Source organism: Stegodyphus dumicola, chromosome 4 (assembly GCF_044657685.1).
Source record: "Stegodyphus dumicola isolate Sdum_Otavi_A_Nest chromosome 4, ASM4465768v1".
NCBI classification, from domain to species: domain Eukaryota; kingdom Metazoa; phylum Arthropoda; class Arachnida; order Araneae; family Eresidae; genus Stegodyphus; species Stegodyphus dumicola.
The window spans coordinates 42,805,926-42,823,586 of NC_140771.1; the positions used below are offsets into that span (position 1 = coordinate 42,805,926).

At 34.7% G+C, this 17,661-nt stretch overlaps 1 long non-coding RNA gene and 1 other non-coding gene across 2 annotated transcripts in view; one reads left to right on the forward strand and one right to left on the reverse strand.

The window, feature by feature from the left end:
- The window catches only part of LOC146997528 (uncharacterized), an 83,763-nt gene that overhangs the window by 32,581 nt on the left and 33,521 nt on the right, over nucleotides 1–17,661 (forward strand). The gene's annotated exons all lie outside the window — the stretch shown is intronic.
- On the reverse strand, nucleotides 12,331–12,403 carry TRNAR-ACG (transfer RNA arginine (anticodon ACG)). Its single transcript has one exon. It is a non-coding gene; the product is annotated as a tRNA-Arg (tRNA).

A 17,661-nucleotide genomic window follows, 5' to 3' on the forward strand; every position in this document is an offset into this window, starting at 1 on the left:
CTACATATTCTTTATTTTTCTTACATATATATATATAGAGAGAGAGAGAGAGAGTTTTTTTTTACACCATTAATGTGTTTTTTCATTTGCATTTTCAAGCGGACGCATCGGGAAATGAATCAGAGAATTGAGACTATAGTTAAGTTTTTTCAGTTAATATTCAAAAAGAGTTTCGTGTGCAATTTCAATTGTCTGTTTCAACGAAACACGATATGGAATTAACTGGATTCGAAAATCATTATAAATTTTCCCTGTAAGTCCCTGTGAGTCAGTAATGAGATTCGAATTGGGCTAATTTACCATTTACCGCTTTTTTGTTTTTGTATTTTTGGTTAAGTCTTATGTAACACTTTTATTCTATTGTTTAAAGTTTGCCTTACTTTGATCAACATATTGCTTACAATTAGATCTGAATTTTATTTGTAAATATTCTATTGCTTATTTAGTGTTTACACTTTTCATTGCACTTTTTATGTTAAATTTTTCACCGGAACCACAGTATCAAAGCAACATTTAGCGGAAGCACTAAGCATTTTACCTTGTTTTCTAATTTTTTCAGCTCAATGCGCAAAAGTTCTTGACCACAAAGGTCTTTTTTGGTTTGTTCTCCTTTCTTTAATTATCTTACTTTTTTCGCAGCTTTAAGCGCAAAAAGTTGTTTGATTTTTTACTTTTAATTTACATTCTTTTGGCTTAAGTTGATTGGTTACCTGATACTGTTTACAGTTCCAGTTTTACGATAGGTTAGTCTTCCTTTCAAAAAAACACTGTAAAGCAGGTTAGCTCCCTCTTTTCTTTCAATTACTTGCTCAGTTAACAAATTTAGAAATAATTAAATGAAGCAATATGCTTTGTAAATGTTGAAAACTTAATGCCACGCTTTCTCCTTCTATAGCTCTGCGACAACATACACTTTAAAAAACTTACAATTGTATCTACCAAATTACATGAAAGGATTGTTCCCTTACTTATATAGGTCAAACTCAAAACCCTCTCAACCGCAGAATTAATAACCATAGATCTCATATCAAAAAATTTAAAAATTGCAATTTGGCGAACTTAGTTAATTTCTCACTAGAGGAACATAGTATCGCTTTATCACGATTCGTTTCGTTGAGTTTCGATTTAATTCTAATTGAATAAGAGATTTTATCTTGACTTGTGCCATTAGGTAAGTATCATCGTTAGCATTGTACAATAATTTTATGAATTAAAAACGACTAAATTTATTAATTTTGAGATAATGCACTTCAGAAAGATTTATTATAAGAATATTACTCTTTTTAAGATATAAAAAGCAAATAACCAAATTAAAAGAAATACTTAAAGGGCTAGTTTGCATAATGGTGCCGATACTGCCATATGCGCAAGGGAATAGCGCTCACACACTTGCATTAGTGTGCAAGCGCTATTACATAAGTCCAAGTAAGTGCAAAGCTGGTCAGCTGCATTCTGAAAGTACCGGGTTTTGCATAATTTGTATTTATATTGTACAAAGGTTAAGAGATTTTATTTCATCTCCAAGAAATTAATCATGAAAGCAAAACTAAACTCTTCGTATATAGTATATAGCATATCTTGACATAAAGATGCCAGTAGTCTCCTCAACCGACCAAAATCTGTCATACAAATCTCGGACCCGTAGTAAAAGTTGTCCTTTTCGAGTCAAAAAGAACCAACACTACAGAAAAGATTTGGCAATTCCATTTAAAAACTAGCCTTCATAATGATGCAGGCATAATAATACTGAGTCATTTTCGGGCAGCTATCCTTGCAACGCGACAAAAGTATACTTCCCTTCACCCTTCTACAAAAGAAGAAAGTTTAAGTTTGGGAATCCATTTAGTTTAACTAATAGTTAATTTTTAGTTAAAGCAACTTTCTTTTCAGTCTCGTTTTCCCCCCGCTTTCCTGCAAGAATACTAATCAGCTGGCGCACATGTGTTCAAATTTAGGTAAAAAGAAGTGCTATTTAAGCGAAGGTTTTGGAAGGTAATTTTAGAGCGTGTTATGCCTTCTTGAAGGCCTCATTGTTATTTTGAATTACTAGCGATTTGATTCTATGGCGTTGAATGCTTCTAGCCATTAAGCTTGTTTCCGCCGGCCTCTACGAATCAGAGCTTTCCTGCGCGTTAATTTATCCTGTGAGCCGTTAGTCTAAATTAACTACATTTTATTTTAATTTCAACATTACCTGTTTGAGTTAAGCCAGAAGTGTTGGCTTTATGTCCGGCCTTTATGCCAAGTTGAGCCATCTGTGCAATTATATTGGACTAAATAAAGGGTTCTTTATACCCTTCTTCTGAATCTACTATTGTATTAAGACCAGGGTATAATTTCTCATACAGTCTTTTAGAGCTCGATAGTTTATGCTAGCTAAGAGAATGAGACTCTATAAGGTGAGAAAAAGAGATTTAAGTGGGAAATGTTTAAATTAAATTAAATTGGAATTTATTACTTGCAAACGAAACGAAGTTCACTTTTGAAAGCAGTTTTGAAAATGTATATTGATCCAAGAAGAACGAGGATATAGTTATTATTATTATTATTAGGTGCTGCCATAAGCCTCGCTCTGCTTAAATCAGAATGGTGATGATATAATAAATGTCATTAACAACGCCCGAGTTATATACTTCATTCAAGAAATCATCAGTACTTTTAAAAAATGCATAAATATCCATCAAAGGAACACGCATACTGAGGTATCGTGATATGGAAGCATCTCTCATTGGGATAACTAAATATTAATGTGTATTGTATGTGCTCCTGTAAAACACAAGAATTCTATAAGATATAAGATGAGGTTCTTAGTTTTTGTATGTACAGTAACAGATAATTTTTTACTGAGATACAATAATGCCCCTTCTTATAGCCAGAGAACGCATTTTTTTCTTGGCGTTCAGTTCTGAACATCATATTCTTATTGATTATATTATAAGGATATATGTTTTGCTGGCACTGATGCTCCTTCCTAAATCCAAAATGATTTCGAGAAGACTTGTAGAGTCATTAGGTTCTTTTTTTGAAACAGAAGAGGTGAAAAATGTCAAGCCCTCGTCGGGACTCGAACCTGGACCTCTCGAATATGCGCCGAGTGTGCTAACGTTACACCATGAAGGCACGCAGGAAGCAGAGAGAAAATACCTTATACAGTGACTGTTTCTAATCTCTACTAAAAGAAGGTTATTAACCGTTTTTAAATGAATGATGGCAAATAATGAATGAAATTGCTTCCTTTTTACTTCCTTGTACGAAGTAAAAAGGAAGTATTGTAATCGCGAAAAATTTCAGGCAGCATATTTCAACGAAAATATCCATTTTGACCGCTATCGAATGCAATTTAACGATGTTTTTGCGTGATATCTGTACGTAAGGACAGAATAAAATACTTTTTTCCTTCAAAAAAGTTATGAAACTGCTTTAAAATGAATTCTGAAGAGAATTTTTCGTGGCGTCTGTACGAACGTATGTATGTACGTACGTATCTCGCATAACTCAAAAACGAGTAGCCTCAGAACGTTGAAATTTTGTATATAGGACTGCTGAACGCTGCTCAAGTGGACTGCCGCCCTTAACTATAGTAAGCCTTACGGTATTTGTTTCCACTTGGCAGATGCTGTCTAATCATGACTCGCTGATCCGACAGCATTTATTATTTCAAAATCTTAGGTTTCATAATCACTCATTATTTTACATAGGTTTTTAGTATCTATAACTGCCTGGTTGTTAACTCAGGTTCTATTTTAACTACTACGCTGCTAACTATACTACACTACTTTAACATGGGCAATGTTGCTATACTTCCTTTACACTACAATACTACTTCAATGTTTTACACTGGACCACAATACATTTTACACTGAGTACTATACATTGTAACAATATCATATATAAATGCAAGACATAGAAGAATATATTAATGCAAGACATAGAATATCATATATAAATGCAAGACATAGTAAACCTGGTTATAAATATAATACGATAATATTAGATAATTTTTCTATCGCAAAATTTCGAGTACATACAATGCCTACAAAACCTTACACTCTAGTACTATAAGCTACAAAAGTACAAACTCGGCTAGAATTGCATTTTACATTGGGTACAATACATTGTGATTCTATTATATATATGTACAAAATTTACAAAATATATAAGCATTAAAGTCGCATAACCTCATACTACTACTTATACAGATATACTGAACAATTACTGTAAATACAGTAGCTCTATATCTTGATTACAATTCACACTGTACTAGTTAGCCATATAATTACAAAATTAAGAAATAATATACAATGTTAATCAAACCATACACTGTTATTCATTATTGATGCAGGTACCCAAAGATAATACTATAAATGAAAAATGCTAAGGTTAGGTTACAATACACTTTTCAAAACCATTCTTAGTTAGCAAATACAGTGGAACTACCAACAACATGATTTAAACATTGATATTTCAAGCATAAAGCATAATCCAATTTATATTCTGTACTTTAACTTAAAAAAAAAAAAAAAAAAAAAAAAAACTTTTTTCCCCTTTTTTTGGGGGGGGGTAACAATAGGTTATGCCTCCATCTATGCTGAGTAAATAAATAAATATAATTCTGCCAATGATGGAATAGAAGCAATTCAACAATGATACAGTTATATAACTAGTAATTTTTACAATACGTTTTAATGATTCTTTCAGTTATGAGACTTATTAATTGTAGGGTAATCTAAAAGTCACAAAGATGTGTACAATGAAAAATTAAGAATCTATGCACCAATGTGGTTAAATCACACAAACATTGAACAGTTCAAGGTTCTGCAATGGTAATAAAGCTAATGTTATGTCATTCACAAGGAAGTCTTTACCCTAAGATGATCCTTTAATTGTGAGCGTACAAGGTACAGATGTGTGCAGTAATTGTCAATTATTCTGAAGTGTTCGCTCTGTTTATGCCTGCATGACTCTGTGCACAGTACTTTAATACCTCATTCAATTTGCGTTTAGCAATACTATTCTTGCAGATTGTTTCTGCCCATTGTGGCCAAAACAAATCAATTGGTCTCCTCAGGTGATAAGGTTTGGTGGATGCACAATGGAAGAGATAGTGATCTGGATCACCTACCTCTCCACATTCACAGAATTCTGTTCCGCTTAAGTGGAACCTCTTTAAATAGGTAGGGAATGGTCCATGTCCAGAAAAAAAGTGGGTCTGTGCACCGTTCGTGACTTTTGCTACAGTTCCCACTTTTGGAAAAAAAGAGTAGGTCCTTCTACCCGTGGGTGCTGAGTCCCACCTTTCCTGCCAGTGGCATAACAAATTTTCAAGAGTACTTCTCTTGAGATAAGAGGTTGGGAGTTTCACAGGATATTCTCTAAGGCTTTTATCATTTGCTGCCGATTTGGCAAGCTCATCTGCCTTTTCATTGCCTGTGATGCCCACATGAGCTGGGACCCAGACCAAGTGTGGACGTAAGGAGGGAGGGCAATGCAAAAGAATTTTTTTGAGCTCTTGTACATAAGAGCTCCTGCTTTTATTTCCTCTAATCGCTGCCAGGCTAGAGGCCGAGTCACTGAAGATTGTTGCTCTGATTCTAAGTGAATAAACTGCAAATTTAATTGCTGCTTTTAGTGCTGCAACCTCTGTCTGAAAGACTGTATTTCTAATATCTAGTCTTCTTTTCCATGTTTTAATAATAGTCTCCCCTTGTAAAGCGCAAAATGCACTACCGGCGCCTCGCTCTGTTTTGGATCCATCCGTGTAGAGGCTGAAGCTGTTCTTTTTTGAAGATGCGTACACAAGTTGGATGCTATCGGACAAGTCTATGTCTGCGGGGTGCCCTAAAAGAACTGGTTTGTGCTTTTCATAGTCTGTGTGATAATAGTTCTGATTCTATAATGTTGCATTCTCATCCAATCTCAACACTCTTGCCAATAGGGATTCCCGTTCTGCTTGTAAGTCTAATGGTGGTATACCAGCAAGCACTTGAAGTGCTGCTGTAGAAGTGGTTCTGTATCCTCTGCATATCAGTAACAATTGCATTCTTTGTATTGTGAGCAATAGTTTACTCATATGTGAGGAAATATTTTCCCCCCAAATTGCTGCACCATACAAGATAATCCTCTCGGATATAGTACGATACCAACTTCTCAGAATATTGGCTGGCGTTCCCCACTGTATTCTTGCTGTTTTGAGCATGTTATTTGTGAGGCTGTTTATTTTCTGTTTCACCTCCTTCAGGTGTGGAACCCAAGATAATTTATTATTAAAAGTCAGTCCCAAGTACTTCAGATTGGGCACGCATTTGATCGGTATACCGTTCATTTTAATGGACGGGTTTCTTTTAGGAATACCTTTCCTACCTATGTAGAGCAATTGGGTCTTCGTTGCAGAGATGATCAGTTTGTGACTCTTGGCCCAGGCTGCAAAGTCGTCGACTGCCTTTTGCGCCTTTTGTACCACGTCTTTCCTGCTAGTAATGACTAGAAGAAAATCATCTGCGAAGGCTTGTATATTCACATTTGGATTATTATCAAACAGAGTAAAGGCTGTGTTAGCCACCAAATTCCATAACGTGGGTCCCAAGCAGGAACCTTGGGGGCATCCTCTTTGCAGTTGGTAATTGATAACCCCTTTATTCGTAGTAACCTGTACTCCTCTATCTTGCAGATAACTTCGCAAGAGCTTGATAATTTCAAAAGGGATTTGTGCATTATCCAGGCATTTAATTACGTCTGGCCACCATAACGAATCGAATGCCCCTTTGATATTTATTCCCACTACTATTGTGTATCTGTCATTGTTCCTGCTGGCTTCGATATTCTCCAGAAGGTTCTTAAGTGCCCCCTCCGTAGACTTCCCCTCACAGAAACCAAACTGATTTTTGTTGATGTAATTTTTAATCTTAAGAAAGTAGTTGAGCCGCGCTAAGATGACCTTCTCTAGTACCTTGCTAATGGAAGGGAGAAGACTAACTGGTCTATATGCTCCCGGATCCGATGGATCTTTACCTTGCTTGTGGAACAATGCTACTTCTGCCCACTTCATGGCCCTAGGAAAGTGTCCTATTTTCCAACAAGCCCTACATAACGAAAGAAAAAGTTGAGGGAACTCATGATGAATATATTTGATCATAATATTATCGATGCCATCCGGTCCCGGAGCTTTCTTGTTTACGAGGCCTTTGACTATTCTAGTAATTTCCTGAATGGAAGGGAGCTGATGGTCATGCTTTTTGCTGGTCCAAAGAAAGTTTCGAAAGTTATATCTTGTTTGCCCATGCTCATCAAAGTCATCCCTTACATCATCCTTGGGAAAGATAGTGGTGAACACTGACAGGAGGACATCTGATATGCTAGAGGCACTTGGTGCCAGTTTTGCGACCAGCTGAGTTGGGCGAAAGACTCTATCTGTTGCGATTTTTTGCACTGGGCCATAAGTCTCTTTTAGATTGCAACAATGTTTTTTCCAAGATTCAGTTTTCGCTTTCTGTATGCGCTTTTTGTAGAGAGCACGTTCTTTCCTGCACTTTAACATTTTTACGGATCTTACTTCTTCTTCTTGTTCTGCCTGTGCCAGCCTCCTCAAGGCCCGTACTTTGCTTCTATGAGCTGTGAGACTGGGATTCCACCAGGACAATGGTTTGTCAACTTGAATGGCTTTCCTTTTGTAGGAAGCACTTGCTGCCTGAGTGATATTCTTTACTAGAGTATCATACGCCTCATCTAGTTGGACTGGTGTGGTACAATTATTTAAATTTTCTTGGTTAATTACGACATACGGCCTGAGCTTTTCTAGAAATTTCTTGTGTCCCCCAAAGCAAGTCTTAAATCTTTGTTTTGTTTCGAAAGACACTGAATTTACCAGTTCATACTGGATTACCTGATGGTCACTAAAAGAAGGGAGGTCAGAAACAACCCAGTTGTTCATATACTGTACAATTGGGGAGGATGCTAAAGTTACATCTGGCCAACCTACTGCTCTAGATGTTCTAAAGGTAGGAGGGAATCCAGTGTGTTTACAACTGTAAGCCTGTGCGCTATAGGACTGCTATAACATGTAGATGTGCACCTCGTATTTTGGTTGCAATCGGCCGCACCAAACGTATATAAATATATTTATATATATATATCCACTCTGTTACCCGGCTCAGTAATCTCAGTTTCTTTACTCTTAGATGTTTGTAAAATTGTACATTTTTTGCTTTAAAAATGATTTGTTTTTATCTTTCGGTTAAGGTTTTTATGCCTTTAGTAAATCTGTATGCAATATGTTTAGAATTATTAACAATTTTAAAGTTGTCTAAGTGCCGCTAAGCCTTTTTTTTTTTTATGGCGGCCATTGATGTTTGCATTTGAAACAGGAGACTAGTGGATTTGTTGCCAATCTAGAGAAACTTAGCTTCTCAACAACAAAGATAACGAACGCATTCATTTATTATTGCCAATTAAATCATGCTTAATGCTTTCTGGAATTTTTTCGAGGAAATAAGCGTTTAAGATTTACTTCGTAATTTTTAATATAGATATTTTGAGTTTTTATGTATTTTTGCCTTCTTGCGAAAGGAGAACTGAATTAATTAAATGAGAATTACTCAATCGTCTGTGAAAAACTGTTTCTTTTTTTGTTTTGTTTGCTTAATTTCTTTTATACATCATTCTAGCTTTATTATAGTATTTGAATAGAACATGTGGCAACGATTAGATAATTCTATTCTTTAAATGATATAAATTTTGTGCATTATGAGTTATAATATGAACGAGATATATAAGTTAACTGTTATGTAATTATTGAATTATATAACAGTTAACCTAGTTTCCGTTATATAATTATTATATAAGTTAACTGTTATATAATTATTAATACTGTTAAGTGAATCTAGCGCCAGAGTGTCGCTATAGTAAACAAATACCAGAGTGAATTTTAAAGAATGTTAGGTTAGGTTAGGTTATTTAATTACGGCAAAGCCTCGAGGGCTATCTGCCTAAGAGAGGGATGCCTTCTTCGCGGAGGACTTTCTAAGGGAAACTGGCTCGTATACACGTTACACATGTGGAAAACCACGAAAACACCCATGCAGCCAGCCCGTTCGCGGGATTCGAACCTCGGACCGAACTACCAGTTTTCAGCGACTTTACCGCTCGGCCGCTGGTGGGCCCCGAATTTTAAAGAATGAATTTATTCTATTGTGGTTTATGCGCTGTTGGCGAAGTAGATTTAATTCAATCCAATAAGTTTAAATGAAATGCAAGAAAAAATGCGTATAATTTAATATTCCGTACAAGGAAGTCATGTGGTGTACACATCAGATTTTTTTCTTATAATGAAACCGACTTACTTCGAGTTGCATATAATACAACGACTAAGATATTCTCTTTAATTGTACCATTCCTTATATTTTTCGAAAAACAGTGTGAAATCTCAGAATTCTCAAAACTAAATATCGATATCTGTGGAAATTATAGTGCTTTCTCGATTCATCTGTTTTCACGCTCAGAATGTATGAGTTACATAAATCATTTAGATAATTTATTTATACAGAATTTAAATACTGTATACTAATCAAAATTTTAAACGAGTAAGCTTACTCGTGAAGTTTCAGTTTTCTAACCATCTAATCTGGCATCATCTTTGGCCCGACAGTCGTCTTGAAGTTCATCTGTAACCATTAAGATTAGCGGCGCCTAGCAAGGAAAATTCGACGCAGAACACTTCTTTGGGATGCGGGAACGCCGTTTTCTCTTATATAATTCACAAACCACAGCCATATTTAGGCATATCAAAGAGCTGTGACCTTTGAGACGCTCTCTCGCGCGTTGTTTTGACAGCTCATTAAGGGCCCTTGGCGACTGCTTCCCTGCTGCGAACGCGAAATGACTTTGTTTGCGGATATGCAGGTAAAAGCCGGTAAAGGCCGGTTTCGCAACGACCACCGTCAAAACCCCGACGGATGGCTGTTTCTATGGCAGTTCGCGAAAACGTGGGCGCGAATCCGATTGCATTGCCAACTGATGCACGTCTTCCCCGAATTAAAACCCTGCCTGGAATGGTGTGGGTCGACTGCTTATTCCTTAAAATTTGTTTTAAATTGCGGTATTCTCAACCGCTGTCGCGACAGTGGTACGTCATAATTAGACTGTCTCTAATGATTATCTGAGTGGAACGTAGTCAGTCACGCACTAAAACTGCGATTGAATTTTTCATTGCACATGAAAGTGAAAGAATGCTTTTACAAAATAGCTTGCAAAGAGGCATCTGAGATGAAAACTTAGGATTAAATATTAACATGTTTATTATTACTGCTATTAATGGCTGTTGCATGGCTAATGCTGTTGTTCATAGCTACGATGAAAGTGGTATAAGAGAGCACTTGCCTCGCAAGTGAAGAAAAGACGCGTAAAATTAATATACCTCAAACTAACTACCATTGGGAAATTGATAAAAGGAAATGTTTGGAGTGATAAAAAGAAATATTTGGAGTGCATAACTTTTAGATTTGCCTCAGATGTTAAAAATCTAATATCACTGCTATGTTCTTTTTATGGAGTGAAACATATTAATCTCTGGACTTTGATATTATAATTATTGATGAAGACAACACCTTATTAGTCTCTTCATTTTTAGTTAGAATAAAATAGAAGAAGATCGGAGAAGTTTTGAAGGAAAGGGAAGCATTTCAAAAGGCAATATATGTCTATCCTACTATGCAAAGATATTATAAATAATTAGAGACAATTATAGTGTTTTTTTAATTGTTGATCCAAAACGTTCTTCATATTAAAACAGTTTTCTGCTAACTGCAAGCTTATCGCTAAGAAAGATATAGCATGACTCCCAATATTTTGATTAATAGGGACCACAACTCATGCTGTTATTAAAAAAATTCGGAATATTATATTCCCACTCTCTTTATCTCCCTTTTGATCGGGCAAATGCATATTTTACTTTAACAAGCATTATTTATTCCATCATGAAAAGTAAAATTATTTTGCTTCTGAAAATCAAAATGCAGTACCGTTTGTCTGATAAAATTAAGCAATGAAATTAGTTTTCATCTGCCTGCATCAAAATGAAAGGAAAAATAACTTTTGCAAATAGATTATAAATAAAAAATTTTAGTAGAGAAGAAAAATAATATAATGTTACTAATCTATTTAGAAAAATGAGCATTATTTAAATAAAAGAGCAGTTACCTATTTAGAAAAAAAGGATTTTTTTAAGCAATATACCACTTAGTCGTGCGTAAATGCTTTTCGATTATGCGGCATGTAACCAACTCCTTTTTTCAATTCTTCATTAAGTAAGTACTATTCAATTAACATTTATAGATTACATATATTTGCTAAAATTTAACAGTCTATATATCTTACACATTGACTAAAATTGTTTCATAACTTCTTAAAACCATGAATGCACTGTGCATCATATAAACTATGCATATCATTTCATGTTATTAAATCAAGGGAAAAAATCAAAAATAAATTAACGGCAAGCCTAATTTTACTTTACATGAAGTCTGGATGAATTAGCACTACGATTTTCTGATTAACCATTATTACGATAATTTCATTCTTTCGATTATTTTTTATATCTTTTAAAGCACGAATTCACAGCTTGGGGAGGGGGGGATGCTCAACGCTCAAGAACTGAGATCAGAACACAAAGATTCTATCCCTAGTTCTTGAAGACTGAAGCCCACCAACAGCCGAGTGGTAAGATAGCTGAATATTGATTCTGGGATTTTTCATGCCCCCCCCCGTTTAATGTGACCACAACCCAATCTCCGTTAAAACTTTTTCCATGTAAACATCCATCCCGTCACTTATGGCTGTCGTGTGCTTCGGCCCTAATGCAAATAAGCTTAACCGCTAAACACCGGTAGTTCGACCAACGTTGAAATCCGGTAAACAGGCTGGTTGCATGGGCGTTTTCCTCATTTCCTCTATGTACTACGTGAATGCGAGCCAGTTTTTCTTAAGTCATCCACAAAAACGCCACTTGCCTTAGGCAAATAACTGTAGTGTACTATTAGCCATTTGATATACATAAAGTGTTCACGCAATTCATGAAATTTCTTGAATGTCTAATCAGTTCATAAAAATCGTGAATTCAGGCACGAAAATTACATATATAGTTATTAGGGAGACATGAAGATACTTAGAAAGATATAATATCAATAAGAAAGTTATAAAAACATATAAAATTATTAAAATTTAATCACTATAAATTAATCACTAACCACATAATAATTATGCAATAAAAAAAGATTTCATCAAAACTTATCACGACTCAAAAAGAAAGAGACAAAAATAATAGTAATAATAATAAGCTAACGAGCCAGCCAGGATTCGAACCTGGAATCTCCTGATCCGTAGTCAGGTGCGTTATCCGTTGCGCCACTGGCCCACGCTAGAGACAGTTAAATTTAGGAAGAAGAATTTGGCAGAAGAATTTGAGACTGTGTCTGTCTATTTTCTTAACACTTGTTCGTTCAACTAGCTCCTAAACGTACTTTAATGAGAAAGATAATTAAACTTTATTACCAAAACGTTGCGTAAAAAAATAACATCTTTCAAATAAATTCATAGTTAGTCAACTGTTTAGTAGCACAGAAGTTTTCTAAAGATTCGAGAGACTTTAAAAATATTTTCTTTTCCAAATAATATATCTGGTCATTTATAATACCTTTTATAGTACAGATAGCTATAGCCATAATCAAGTAAATAAAATAATGAGGACTGATGAGACACAATTTTAGAGGATATGACAAAGAATGGGCTTTGAATAACGCATAAACAGTCTTTAACCTAATTCAGAAATCAAATTTAAGGCAAATTATATCAACTGAAATCAAGACTTATTCGCCTTCAAATATCAAATTATTATGATAAGCAATTCGATACCAATTTAACATATCCTTTAAGAGTGATGTATAGAAAAGATTGAAAATTAGTTTTCAAGAGATGTTAACATTCAAGTACTGAAAAGTCGAAAATTAATCTTATCTTGCAAATAACTAATGGATTTAAAATTTTGCTTGTCAAACATATCCTGTGCTTACGGCTCTTATAAATAAGAGAATCAACAATATATTCATGGAAAAAACAGGACACGCAGAAATAAAATTGGAACAACTTGTTCATAGAACGTTAATATATTAGAAAAAGCCAATCTAAACTGCTACTTAAGCCTTTAAGATAAAATTCACAAACAAATAAGAATAATAAATTAACGGAAACAAAATATTTAAATTTATATCAACTATAAAAATTATTCTTTTACTGCAGGAATATTGCACTGTATACATGTAGGGTTAAATAAAATTTATAAAATATATTTTGTTTTATTATCTGTCATCTGAATATAATACTAATAATCGATCTATTAACTTGGCAGTTATCGAAGGCTAATATTCAGGTTCGTTAAGTTAAAATTCGAATTAAAGAGCAAGCGTCACTGTTTGTGGCTATTATATGTATTTTGTCTCTTCAGATGGAAGATACTGTTACGAATTTTGTATACATGCAAATCATTTTGGTGCATTTATATATAAATTGTAGTAGCTCTTGTATAATATAACATGAAAGGCCTCGGGATGTGATGCATCATCCGAACAACAAGATTACAGGGGTAAGTCTCTTTCATATTGAGATAAATGGATATCTCGACTAATTTTTGTCACCTTTTGGCCGGAAATCGTTTAAAGTCACGAAACTTGGAGACATTTTGGTCCGATTCCTGAGTACCTATAACTGTTTCGATCCCTACGTAACTGTAACTGTTTCTGACTCTATGTAATTGTAACTGTGCATGCCTTCCAGCAATTTCGAGAAATCGAAGGTACCGGAAATTCTCGGCGATCGGGGAAAAACTATATTTGACCGGAGAGAGCATCAGTTTGGGTTCAGTATTAAGTTCTGAGTTTGGCTTATAGTCAAAGCATAGTATATAGAGAGAAGGAGTTAAACTTCAACGGCACAAGAGCAACGCCCATGGAGAAAAATTGAGTCTACAATGCGCAAGACTTTGACAAACTTTACAGGCGGGAAGCTATATCTTGAAATTCGTTTACGCATGCGTTCTAAAGCCAGAAAACTTGTGAACAACTAAACAACATCGGAGCAAACAATGTATAGGGTATCGGAGTAACAACATCGGAGTAAACAACAATACCCTTCACCTTCTTTGCTTATAGTGTAAGGATCCTAAGTTTTACTAACGTTTATTTTATTTTAAATCTTTACTATCACTTCTTATTTTCTACTTCCGGCCAGAATTAAAAGCTTTAACTTATTTATGCAAATTTGTCTTGCTAACGCCAAGTACTTAAGTTGTGGCTTTTTGCCAAGCAAGAGAGAGGAAGGAGTTATTGGAAGCAAGCCGCTTACCATAGTAGTTTTACTCGGTTGCTGGTTGCCTTCAAGGCCAGAGGTTTAAGTCCTCTTGATAATTTCAAACGTATCGTAGTTTTAGCAGCTCTCTGTACTACATACAGACTTTGTTAAATAACGGCCAATCTTAAAGCTAGGCACTTGTATATTAATCCAAAGTTAGTTTTAATTAGAGTTTTAGTTAGTAGTTTTATATTCTTACGTTCAGACCACAAGTGGTTGGTCTCTGTATTCCGAAGTTCCGGAAATCTCTGTAAAGATAGAAAAATAAAGGGTTTCGTATACCCTTCCTGTGTGTATTGTCTACTTCGCAATTTATTGCACATAGCTTGAGTAAGCTCCCTGTTCCGAGTCAGGATAATTCATGTTTCCAAAGCAAGTCAAGAGGAACACAAGTCCTGATAATAATACTGAGAGTATTGAGGGGTCATTATGCGAGCGTATGCATTTTAGGATTTTTGCATTGCCTTTTGTTCAAAGTTCTTAGTAGTTTAACGTGGTAACTACTGATTGTACTCTTTCATTCTAAGAAGAGCTGTACGAGTACTTTTGTGTGAAAAAGTTCCAGAACTGTAAAGTACTTTTGGAAAAATAAATTTCATCAAGCTATAATTGGTTCTGTGTGCATTAAATCCATTACGAATACCTACGCACGTAACAAAACATAAAATCTTTAGTTCCGAAAACTCTCGCTTAAACAAAACCATCGAATTCCATATTTTAGCCTTAATTTATCGAGCTAGTAATTCGCATTGTCATCGCGGGTGCTCAGATTCTACGAGCAACAACAGGTGCACCTCTGTCAACTGCTCCTGAGGTATCCTTACTTGAGTGTCTTGCCCAGATTTAGAGATAACCACAATTTATTACAACTTCGAAGAAAATATTTGATGAATTATTTTTTCCTAAATTGCTTTAAAATTCAAAATTGTGTGAGACTGTGGTTGTTTTTCGTTACCAGAAAAATTATCTAATACATTACGTTATTTGTTTCGTTACTTGCTTTTTGAATCATTTTAGAAGCAGTCTTTCCTCAAACCTGGCTGTCTTCGTGTTCTTTAGAATTAAATCTATTTTCCATAAATAACAAGATGCTCCCAAATGTAAATTAATTATATGAAGGGTATAATATGACCATATGGCCAGCTATAATATTTGGAAAAGAAATGATGGTACTTTTCCATTTTGCCGGCGCAAACGATAAAGTCGCCAATAATGGTACAACTGATGCCAAACGATGGTACAACTGATGCCAAACGGAATATCTTTGCTGGTAACATTTACGCTTCATTTACAAAATCGCAGCCATTTCTTACAAGATTGATTGTTTCTTTCAATACTGGCATACAATTACATAGAATATTTACAAAGATAATTAATTTTATGCCCTAAGGCCATTCGCGGTAATTAAGTCAATTAGGATGCAATCATACCGCTCACCCAAAGGCGAAAATATAAAAAAGGCAAAGTCAAGGGTTAATTCATAAATTCTAATGAGAATGCACTAGCGAAGTAAAGCACTACGGTTTTACATAATTTCTGAGCAAGCTATTTGTACAAATTGAAATAATTCTTGCATTTAAACTTGTATTCCAAATTAAGATTTAACTTGAAATTAAGCGTAAGCTGAGATCACTTGGAGTCACGTGATACGAACCGGCGAATCAGGACGTTGAACCATGATAGCATAGTAAATTCTTAAATTAATGTCTTTTTACAAATTTATTGTCTTTATTTATTGGCTTTTTACAAAATTATAAACCATATTAAAATGTTTATACCTTCAAAATAAAAAATTCTTAAGAAATAGCATTTGTTAACATTTTTTTTTTATGTGTATACTGTATGTTGTCGCCAGTAAGTCTGCTTGGAGTGATTTGCGCCGGCGAAACGGAAATGTTCAGAAATGATTTTTAAAACCGCTCGAATCTCTAGAAAAATTCTGTGCTTCTGAACCGTTGGCTAACTATGAATTTATTTGAAAGTTGTTATATTTTTTACGCAACATTTTGGTGATAAAGTTTAATTATCTTTGTCATTAAGAATAAATTACGGAAACATTAAATTAACGGTTCAACCATTTCATAAATACTTTTATGAAGTGGTTGAGCGACTAAGTATTGAGAAAACAGCGACTGAAAGAAATTTTGGAAGCAGTTTGCTACCAAATTCTTCTGCTAGGCTTTAACCCTTCCGGTGGCGCAACGGATAACGCTCCTAACTACGGATCAGGAGATTCCAGGTTCGAATCCTGGCTGGCTCGTTAACTTATTTCTTTTTTTGTCTCTTTCCTTTTGAGTCGTGATAAGTTTTGATGCAGTCTTTTTTTACTGCATAATTATTATGTAGTTAATAATTAATTTATAGTTATTCAATTTTTAATAGATTTATATGTTTTTATAATTTATTACTACTATTTATGGAACTACTCTTATATACGCCCTCATTTGGAGACAAAATTCTTGCCAAATATTTTTGGCGAGAAACTCCACTGTGGCATAGTACTATCTAAATATTTTGGTCTACATTTTTCGAACTTTAAGCCTGAAATGTCTACAAAAAGCGCGGTTTTCGCATATGCAAAAACCACGTTTTGAGCACACAATTTAAGCTTAAAAAAAAAAAAAAAAAATTTTAGGTAGCAAAAACGTAAAGTTTCTAACCAGAAATATTTGACAAGAATCCATGTACACAGCGATATGTTTTAACTTAAAAGAACATCTATGAGTTGCACAATCTAGGCAGCGAAGGAATCTACGATCTACGCAGACCTGGCTTTAATAATTTAACATAACAACAATAAATTTCAAAGAATACCATGTACACAGCATTCTGTTTAAACTTAAAAAAGCATCTACGAATTGCACAATCTAGGCACTGCGCATAATTCAACAAAATAAAATAAAATAACATTTTAAAAAATCAAAAAATAACAATAACAACAGAAATTCATAGTAAAAAAATAATGAACATAACATTCTACAAAATAAAAACCATAAAATAGAATGCACTTACCATAATGAATGCTTCTTCGGACAGCAGAACGTAGCTTTAACATGCCGCCACGTACTCTCTATGGTATTTATATGATAGCCAGACGAGCTATCCACAAAATTGATACTATGGTTCACAAATAAATGTTCAGAACCTTCTTGTATTGAATCCTTGTAGGATTTAGAATTTTACTTTGCGCACAATCTAAAATACGCGATTGAAATCTTATCACCACGTCTCTCATTGCAACATAGGCATTTTCAAAACACGCATGAAACG